We start from the raw sequence: 11532 nt of genomic DNA, 5'->3' as shown, positions 1-11532 counted from the left end.
GTGCTTAGGAGGAAACTTAATATCGTATGCCCTTGGTATAATAGAAGCGACATGTGATTATACGTCAAAAGTGTTTTGTAACATGAAAGTATAAAAATATATAGTAACTACGTATTTAGTTGTAGTAAAATATATACTACTATGGTACTAAAACCTTTTTGGAAACCGGCTTGTTCGGGAGGTTGGCAGCCGTCAAACTTGCGAGCGAGACGATTCGTGATAACACTCGAAAACAACTTATGGCTCAGAAGCGAGATTGACCGATAGTTCTTCAAGTTCTTTTCGAAGAACAGGACGACCCCGCTTCTGCCCCATGCCTTTTGCGTTTGACCTTCGACGATGACAGAATTAAAAAGCTTCTGGAGGATTTTAAGTATCGGCTTGCCACCCGCTCCCAGAAGTTCTGTTGTGATTCCATCATCACCCGCCGCTTTGTTATTCTTGGGTTGTTTGAGAGACACACTAATCTCATACAAGTCGGGTAAGCTTGGCTCTGGGGTATTTTGTCTTACTTTCAACAGGTGCTTTCGTGGAGAGCTGTCGATAGAAACTCTCTATCTCCTTCAGGATTTCAGGCTTAGATGAAATGATGCTACCGTCATCAGTTTTCAGCTTCGTCAGTTGGCTTTGCCCAACAGACAGATCTCTCGCGAACACCTTGGAGCCTTGGTATCGCTCAACGGCCTCTTTAATACGCTCTGTATTAAATTGACGTATGTCGTAAGTCAAAGTCTTCGATTTCTGCCTATTTAGCCGCCTGGAGAGACTTGCATCCTCTGAGTTCTGTAACCTCATTTCACGTCACTGTTCCAAGAGATGGAGTGTTTTGTCGGATAGGTTCTTCGTTTTGGTACGGTGGGTTTTGAAAAGCTTGCACCCAACCGTACGGACAGTATCCACCACCATGTTGTTTAGATCGTCCACATCTATGCTGTTTTCGAGGGCTTCGAAGCGGTTCTGAAGTTCGAGTTGAAAGCTCTCGGGGTTTTGGAGTTGTACAGGTATTGGTCGAAGCGTAGACTTTATCAGTTGTATCTTTCAAGCCTGATATAGATATTCAATGTGTCTCGTACCAACCGGTGATCACTTCCTGTTTTAACGGTGTTGATAACAGAGACATCATTGAATATATGCTTTTTCATCGACATGATAAAGTCAATCTCATTTTTGCCTCATCCAGGTCCATTTTCGAGTTGAAGATTTCCTGAAAAAGGTGTTCATCACATAGAGGTTCTCCTTTTCCATGAAATCGACCAACATCCGGTCTCTGGCGTTCCGTTGCCCAACTCCAAATTGCCCCACTCTCAGCTCATCACCGCAACGCTTTCCCAACTTTGCATTGAAGTTCCCTATCACAACCGTGTAGTGGGTTTTGTAGCTATTCATGGTTTTTGAAATCTGCTCATACATAGCCTCCACTTCGTCATCTGGGTGCGTCGAGGTCGGAGCATAAGTCTGAATGACATTCAACGAATATCGTTTTGATATTCTGAAAATCATGTAAGGAAATCACGTTGTTAACAAGGGAGTTGTGGACTATAAGCCCGACACCGCCAAGGGACTGTTGATCGCCCTCCCGGTAGTGTAGTAAGTTGCCGGAGTTAAGGATTATCGAGTCCTCCCTCTCTCTTCGGACTTCAGATAGCCCAATAATATCCCAGCGTAGCTTACTAACGGCTTCTTCCAATTCTGTAAGCTTTGCGTCGGTCCTCAATTTGTGCGTGTTGTAGGTTGCCAGGTCCAGTCGTCGTTGATGGTAGCGGGGTCTCTCCCGGGGATTCTTCGCACCCCATGCCCTGTTTTTAAAGCCGCCACGTGACTAGGAAGAGCAGGACTGCCGGGGACTCGGGGCCAATTCTTTGCTGTATGTACCATGGGGGGTTTGCCATAATCGCCATGAGTAGATGATGCTGCTGCTCGTCTTCTTCTGGCAATTTTCCTTTAGTCGCTTTTTACGACACCCACAGGATGAGAGGGGGTAGTGCTATTCTAGGCCGGCACCACACGACATTATGATATTCAATTATATTATGAGAAATCACTCCACTAGTTTGTTATATCAATCGAACACTAACAAAAAGTCCTACGATCAATTACTAATTATATTAATAAAATAACAGCACCCTAATGGCAGATTTGAATCGGAATGTCTTATAGTCAAATATATTAATTTCTTGATATTTATTATTAAATTGTGTACAAGCCCGTACAAGGAACCTATTTTTAAAATAATTAGTGCGACAATAAGGTATTGCAAATGGGCCTCGCGGACGAAGGTTGGGTCTTGGAGATTTTAAAGAAATTTGCAGAATTTGTGAAAACACGATTCCTTAACATTTTTATGATAGAAAAAAAAAACTTACCTCGAAATTTTACAAGAAAACTGCTGTATTTAGTACTTTTCATATTAAATAGAAGACAAGTGCCATTTTTCTACTTTTTAAATGGATTAGCTCTTATATAATTAATAAATGTTATTTAATTTTATGTTATAACAAAATAGGAATAATTATCAGTAATTTGTAGTGACACTTGTTTTTAATTTTTAACCGCTCACGCGATGCGCTCTTCCTACCGCAAAATGGCGGCTATTTGGTTTCGCAAATTAGAAAAGCGTTCAGTTTAAATACAAGTTTTTATAAATAAAAATTATTATTCTGCATTGCTAAATAAATACCCTCCATACTACCAACAACAACATCTCAAATAAAATGCAGTAATACACCGCAAATCCTGCACTTAAAAAGCACTAATGAAATTTTTGGTGTACTTGGATAAATATGATAATATTCCGTTTGAGTGGTTCTAACGTTTACCATGAAATTACTCCTTAAAGTATAGTTTATAAACATTTATATTCAGGGTAAACTTAAAAAACGCTACTTACGGTATGTTTTCAATAAACAAACACCGAAATCACCAGCCCAAATAATAACACACACGATTGTCGTGACGTATTTTTGAAGTTGTTTATTTTTTTAAATGACAGACCCAGGCATTAAAAACTTTATGGTTTGCTAGAGTAGTTACCGAAATAGCAATTAATATTAGTTATTTTACCTGTTATAGCTTCGATATCCGATAAATCGGTATAAAATTATCACCGGCACCTCTAGGTGTGGTATGCGTCTACGGCTGCATGTATCGCGTGAGCGGATAATTTCCCGATTTCTCTCCCGATTTTGAGCGCCCTTGCGAGGTGTCACATGTGTGACAACTGTATTATATTTTTATAACACCTTGGAGAAACCATGTAGCAAGCAATAAAGATATGAATATTATACCAATGAGTTTTTTTATATATCAACTGAATAAAATAGAACACTTATAGGACTACAACAAGACATACATATTTCAGAAAAGTCGTGAGCTACATTTAATTGTGTTGTACTACATTTGAATAACTTCATTTAAATAAACAAGCCACGACACTTTAAACTGTACGACACAATGGGAACGCGCCCACACCCTTCAAAACCGGAACGTAGCAATGCTGCCGTTACTGATTGGCTGCAGAAAAAGGTAAACTGGCAGTACTTCCCCGGACAACCTGTTTCTAAAAGAGCTGTATTGGTATACTCATCGTAGAAAAACTTTGACATCACGAAAGTAACAAAAAGGTGTTACAAACAAAATAACGCATAATTTGCAAATGTGGTGCTAAATATAAAGTAATTTTAACACCTCGCACATTAATTATGTTCACAATAGCGTGCATCCACGAATCACTTCATGGTAAATACGCGAAAACGGAAACTAACAATCATATGGACGGTGGAATGCAATAGTAGCACAACTTAAAATTTGTTTACTTATAGCAAGTTACACGCTTTACGTAATGCAACAAACGCTCAAATCGATTAGGTATTTTTTCGTCCTGAAAGATGACACAAGTGTCATTATAATAATCATTACATTCGCAAATTAATAAGTAATTAAAATAATTTTACCTTTTTTATATAAAAAAAGTTTTATTGAAAACGGTAACCGGAACGTAGTTGAAATCCAATTAACCTTATTTATCCCCTAACTTGCTACCCTTAGAGATGGAATATTTTGATATGTACCTACAAAGGTAAACCGTTAACAATAAGAAACAAATCATCTAAATCGGTTCACAAATGTCGGTGTAGTCGCGTGACTTACACACAAGAAAGATAGTCGAAATGAGAACCTTCTCTTTTTTAAAGTCGGTTAAAAAAAGAAATGTCGTTTATATTTTTGTCGGTTAAAAAAAGAAAATTTTATATTTATGGCAAAAAATTATGTTTGTATACAAAAAATTATATGTATATACAAAAATTTTATAGCATAATTTTATAAATTCCAGCAAATGACTCGAATCGTGTTTCTTGACTTGTGCCATTTTTGCATTTAGCTAGCTATGACGGCACTGTTTTAAGATTAAGATCATTTGAGATAAGACGTTAGTAACACTTGTAGGCTACTTAACCAAGTTTGTCATTTCTCAAAATTTATTCTTTTATAGTTTTTTTTAAAATCTTATTTTAATCCCGTTGATAATTAATAAGTAATCTGAAAGGCAAAAGACTTGAAGTTGAAAAGTTTCTTTTAATTAGAGCAACTATTGAACGAGTTTAGACGTTTGTGAATAAACAGTAAATGTGTACATTATGTCAAGTACAGCTGAATGAAGAAATAGATTTCTCATAGATGGTGGTGCTACGGTTAAAAAGTCGTTTAAAAACCAAATACAAAATCCGACAACAACATCATAGAAAAATTCGTGATGTCCGCTGGTTCATTCCGTGGCTTAGTCAGCATAGCGTCTGTCACGTTTTGCTGGAAGACGTTGGTTCGAATCCAGTCGGATGGAAGGATTTTTATCAAAAGTTAATAATTGTAACAAACTAATGGAGAAATTTCACAAAAAATTATGGCATATCATGGTGGTCATGTAATAAACTTAATTACAATTTCGCTTTGCTGGACTGCCACGCAGAGCCGGGTTCAATTCCCGGGCCGGGAATAATGCTGTGGTCTACATTTATTTCTCTCGTGAGCTTGGGTGTTATTTGTGACATTCTATTCTATCAACATTATTTTCATCACTAATATCAGGTTTCTTACCACGGTATGACTTCGCACGGTTGCACGCTCCAAGGTCACGGGTTGACTTGAAGTTTTACCGTGGTAAGAAACTTGATATTAGTGATAATCATTTAGTGAATAACCACGAAAGTCTTAAAATCTATATAACATTATTTTCATCTATCTAAATCGGTTAACGATAAACCGGATCTATTCCCTGATTTGCCACCCTTTCAAATTAGAATGAGACCATGGTTAAACACAAGGTTATCAATTGTATTGCCTCTTGTGAAAATTATACGTATAAATTTAATCGAAATGTAAAAATGATTGCCGAGTAAGGGTTACATCACACTGCAAGAGCTGAGTCGCGTAGCGGCCGGAGGAGCTATAGTCTATTCAAGTTAGCGACCTAGTATAGGCTGGTCTCTTTCGCACTACTTCACAAAAATGACAAGGACATAAGATGGAGGCACAAGGTTAAGTGTGCGTTAACAAGCGATAAAATAGTAAGGGCTTGTGGGTAAAGGTGTTTAGAAAAATACATTTCTATTATCTATAATTCTTTTCAACAATTACACATTTTACGTCAGTCAGAGTAAGAAGGTATCAGCCCATTAAGAAAGCTAAAGTCGCAAGTAAAGAGTCACAGATAAGTAGCAAACAGATAAAACAACACACGTCCGCACCGCACATATGTGAAAGCCGACTAATTAGCCCACCATTATGAATGCGACATTAGTGACTTATCTCTAACCAATCACGTGCGGCTGTGTTTTTTGTCAGTACCAGGTCGCTAACTTGAATATACTAATAGCACGACCTCTTTGGACTAGCTACAAGTCTCATGTGGCCCCGCGGTGTCTCGCGGTGCTGCACTATTTCATCACTTCAAATCAATATGACATGGTAGCAGTAGAGCTTCTTGTGAATGAGTTCGTCCAGGGAAATACTGACACCTTACCTATTTCTGCCACTATGCAGTAATGTTAGCATTACTTTGCTTCAGTTGCGAAGGTGAAGGTGCTGGTGAAATTATAGGCACGTAAGACTTGTGAACTTATGTCTCAGGGTGTCGGACGCAGTGGCAGTGGCAGATCTTTGCGATTTGAGGCTCTGAGAGGCACTGCAACTGTTATGGACAGGCGTGTGGCTTACTATCAGACACACGACTTATTCATTTCGTCACTTGATAATATTAAAAAAAAAAATGAACTTTTTTCTTTAAAAAATCTCTTTCAGTGTGACTTGACCCTTAATGCTATATAAAGGTACTGGAAAAGAACGTACAAAATTTACGGCTGCGTTAACATGTGGCAGCTCCCGTGGGATGGATTAATGACCCAAATGGATTTTCCTTTTACAACCTCAATTTCGTCTATTAGACATTTCTTCCGATTGAATTGACTGCCGAAAAGAATATTGCTTCCCAGGCAGTACTGTTATGATCAATATATTCGTTTATACATGTATATTAGGGCCATATACCACCTATGAAATTGCCGTTTTATACAGAGATAATTGTAAAGTTTTTTTTAATAAAAATATATTTTTTAAATTTATATATTTAATTAACCCAGGTTTCGACCATTATTGTCGATGCACTTTTGTCATTTTAGAGACGCGCCACACTAGCGTCTTTCCAGTGTGAGGGTGAGGCCAGAGGAGCGTAATTTTGTGAGTAGTGAGTTGCGTTTTTTGAGTTGCGCAGTTTGCGCTCGACTGAAATTCGGTTGGAGCGTCAGACGAACGTATTTTATTTAGTTGCTTTTAAGCATCTATACGGGTTGTTTGTGGCGTAATAGAGTAATGGATCCATTAAAAATAGTATGCATTTATGAAGCATTAGAAAACTGCCTCCGTGGCCGAACGCTTACCTTGCCGGAGTGCCACGCAGAGGTCCCAGGTTCGATTCCCGGGCCGGGAGAAATATTTGTATGGTCTACATTTATTTCTCTTGGAGTGTCATTTGTGGATGTCTATGTGTGTGTCCATGGCACCCGCGACACTGGGTTTCCCTAGTGCGGGGCTATGTTGAGTGTGTGCGTTATTATTATTATTATACACTGTATTTAGAACTATGTATATGAAAAATACAAGGAGGAAACATATTTTAAACTTTTTCGTTTTAATTCAATATACATAGATAATGAAATACGGCTGTTCTTGTTAAAATGTATATGAATAAAAAATGGTCTCTCAACATTCACAATTCACTCATTTTTGGCAAAATTTTATCTTCTTTCACAATCTATCGATAAAAATATCGACAACAACTACATAACTATTTAAAATTTTATGAAAACTGGCAACCCTACAAATGTAATTTTACTCCATCTTCAAAAAAAAACGGATTATAAATATGATTATCACTAATTACAGGTTTTTTATCACGATCACTATGATTTCTTTTTATTATCCCGATTTTTTACAAGCTCCATAGTCACGGGTTGACAGTGGCAGATGATAGCTTTAAGAACACACTACCCTCTCTCTGTCTACCTCTCGACTCTTTCGCTGTCGACGACTACCTTCACCTAGATTTCTCACGATGTTACCATAATTACTGAATGATCAACATTTGGAAATGAAACTATTTTTCCGGATTTAAATCGCGTATATTTTTTTAAAATATTTTTTTATATTTGTTTTTTCAAGCAAACCGACGTTTCGGGCCCTTTACAGGCCCCATGGTCACGGTTGAAAACGGTTGACGGTTGTAAAGGGCCCGAAACGTCGGTTTGTTTGAAAAAACAAATATACGTGATTTAAATCCGGAAAAATAGTTTCATTTCCTATGTGTAACAATCGCGAAAACCTAAGAACTCGAGATCAACATTTGTCAAATTGGGGACAAGTCAAAACTACGACTTTAACAAGATGGTAGAAATTATTATAGACGGAGATGTGAATTACAGTAAAGTAAAGGTACTCAGTTGCAGGATTTAATATTCTCTGTCTTGGAGGAGATGCCTGGTTGTCAGTTTTTTAGAGTTATTTTATGGAGAAAAACAAGCGGTATTCAGCAATGGTCGTCCACGTGAAGGTGGACGGAAGATCGAAAATTCTGAATAACTACATTTTCCAAGTTGAAACGCTTGATTCGAAGAATTCCTGTTCATGTATTAGTACAAAACAATACTCATGATAATGGTATCTCGAGTAGTGTAAAGTAGCCTAACTCACCTGCATGTATATCAGTCAGATAACAATCAAATTCTTAGGCGCTAAACAAAACACTTTATTTCAACAATCTGGATGGTGTTCTGCATATTGTGTTTCGGTCCACGTAATGGCAGCTCTGAGATATATGTGTTACAACATTACTTCACTATACATCTAAATTTAGAGGACAAATACATTTCTAAGGATGGTATATTCCACCAGTCCCTATTAAGGTTTAAGAAAACGAAATTATTAATGGGTAATTCTGCTGACAAAACTCTCCCAGCCTCCATCTACACCGCCTTGTGTCAATCAATTCTGAGTTATTGCATTTCAGCGTGTTGTGGGGTAGGTGTTTCTTAAATGCTTGGGCTCGAAGGAGCTCACCGTTCGGTACTTAAGGTTATGCCCTAAAAGCAGCACCGGTATCAAACCGGTGCAAAACCAAACAATTAAGAAACTCAAAACGTAATAATAATTAATTTAGGAATTTCGTTTCGTTTCGTTTCGGGCCCTTTACAGGTCCCATGGTCACGGTTGACTCAGTCAACGTCGGTTTATTTGAAAAAACAAATATACGCGATTTAAATCCGGAAAAATAGTTTCATTTCCTATGTGTAACAATCGCGAAAACCTAAAAATTCGATAAAAATTTATTTGTGAAAAAACTAACAACAAAAACCCGTCAGATTTTTATGTCTTTTAAAAGAACTAATTAATTTATTTAGAAAAAAAGTAACCCGAAATGATCATATTTGAACAGGAAAAAATATTATGAAAGCTTATACGTCTGTCTTTCTCACAAAAATCAAAAGTTAATAAATAAACCGCCTGTTTGAATAATTATTCGGCCACGAGCAGGTGACAACGGCGGCTCGCTGTAAACAAGTTAATGGATCAATGAATTATATATCAATTTTTTTTATTAATTTTGGCAAATTATTTTGTTTTTATACTACCAAATACGTGTTTTATCATAATATTGTATTATTTTCACGGAATACACAATGCAATTTCAGTAAAAACGTAGATTTTGAATTTGTTCTTTGTAAAGTATGTCCGGTTATTATATAGTTAATTCACTTCATTATTTTTTTTACACGAATCATTTCCGGTCGCTATTTAGTAATACTGCACTTTCTAAAATAGATAATAATAAATTATATTTATAATTATAACTATTAAAAAATCCTCAAAGTTTTCTTATCGGCTTTTTTATTGGAATTATCGTTTTAAGTTAAGTTTTATTGAATTTGGTTAACGGAAAGTGCCGGTTTCATCCCCTAATTTGAACTGAAATATTTTCTTCAAATTTAAATGGGATTAATACTGCTCTCGAAACCAAAAAAGGCACAACTGCTGTGTTTTTTTGTTACGAAGGCAGAATACTGAGGTACCCTTTTTGCAACAGAAAGTAACCATCAAAATCGGTTCACAATATGAAATAATCGCGTAACACACCTACACATAAAAAAAAATTCGAATTGAGAGCTTCCTCCTTTTTTGAAGTCGGTTAAAAGGGACGTTTCACTTTTATAATTTGTATTTTTAACTTGTAGTACTACAAGATTACGAATTCAATCAGATTTTAAATGCATCTGAAGTAGAAGATGCAAACGATGACGAGGATCCCACACAGGAAGAACCTGATATCGACGATTTGAGAGACGACGGAGAAGAAAGTGATACAAGCCGTAGTGAGTCAGAAATTGAATACCCCTACACTCAAAGTTTTATTAAGTTTCATAAACATTTCGACTTATCCGAAGAACAAAGTCCGATGTGATTATTGGCAAAAAGAGAATAAGTACATTACGAGAACAATTTCTTTATTCAAACTAAGGCCTATGTACAGGTGTTTTGAGAATTTATATGTCTTATTTCGTTTCGGAAATACCAAATCGAACAACGGTCGGCCTAACATCCACAGTGAAAAAGAACGAACAAAATGTACTACGTCGTGAGAACAAGCAGTCTTTGTTCTATGGGTGAGTCGATTTGTTTAGTTAGAGGTTGATATTTCTATTATATTTTTTAGATTGTTTGTTTCTTGGTCAAAATTAACTTAATAAATATGGCGGCTATTGAAACTTTTAAGAATAAGTGAATTTATGTTACTGTACTGATTGATCTCAATGATAATTTGACACATAACTAACATGTAAAGCCCTTAAGTCTCTAGATCTCAATAGTATTTAGATATTTTGAGTAAAATCCATGTAATATTACTTCGAAGTGCTTTTTGATGTTAAAATATACCTTGTTTTGTTTTTGTTACAAATTTTCGCTATTTTTGATGCTTATTGATTCAATTCGTTTTCATACGGTATTGCTACATTATTTATATACTCTCTCGTGAAATATTTACCTTGTAAGACTGAAAAGTACAACTGTTCTACTAAAATAGATATTTTAACTCTATTTCTTTGTGATTATATTAAGACCAGGTTTACTTTAGAAAGAACAAATATATGGGCATTTTAATTTCGTGAATAATTTTCCTTTCACATTTATAAAAAACCTTTTGTTCCAGAGAAAAATGTATGGAACAGTTTAAAGTAGTTTAAACTGGACTTCAATGTTCAGGGCTCACAGGTAATATAAATTTTGTGCTATGTAAAGAACATTCGGTCATAACGACACATGCTTTTTTTAAAACTCAGGACTCAGGAGGTTAATCTTGGTACACACACGTGACCTCAGGATTGTGTCAAACGAAAAGGTGTTCCTACTAATTTTATGTTAGTTACAGAAATCTTATACCCTTTATTAATAAGGGCGTCGTCATATTAGATTATCTACCAAGCGCCTGGAACCCATTTGAACCGAGTTTCAATGCGTCCACATTTCGCAAGGGTAGTCCCAAATCAAACGCACAAGGCACGCGACGTACCAGGTACGCAGGTTTCTCGCGTGTTATCACGTTAAAACTGTCAATACGCGCGTTCGCGAACATGCCTAATGTGCTGCAAAGGCGTGGTAGACCCTACATCATCCTGAAATAATTTTTATTCCGCGTTGTATGTATGTCGGTGACATAACTAAAATTTGTAGACCATCAGGTTGTTTTAATATTAATAATAACCACGTATAAAGGTATATTTAGTGATGCTTTGTGAAAACTGTTTTTCATTTTTCTTTTATTACGGTTTGTATTAATTTCATTTTTAAAGAATATTAGAATTCCAAGAAAAAAGTTTCACCATTTTATATTACTTATTTCACTTATGTAGAACACCATCCATCTTATCAACGACACCTTGAAAATATTATATAAAACATGGCATAGACGATTATCCTCACAACTTCATGACC

At 36.3% G+C, this 11532-nt stretch overlaps 1 pseudogene; it reads right to left on the bottom strand.

Moving 5' to 3' along the window:
- Positions 1-468: 468 nt before the first annotated feature.
- LOC113239977 lies at positions 469-1410 on the bottom strand (annotated as a pseudogene).
- Positions 1411-11532: the final 10122 nt, after the last annotated feature.

This window comes from Hyposmocoma kahamanoa, unplaced genomic scaffold (assembly GCF_003589595.1).
Source record: "Hyposmocoma kahamanoa isolate Upper Pololo Valley unplaced genomic scaffold, ASM358959v1 119, whole genome shotgun sequence".
Taxonomy (NCBI): Eukaryota; Metazoa; Arthropoda; class Insecta; order Lepidoptera; family Cosmopterigidae; genus Hyposmocoma; species Hyposmocoma kahamanoa.
Note: the sequence above shows the minus strand (reverse complement) of the source record. Positions and strands in the feature narration are given on the sequence as shown.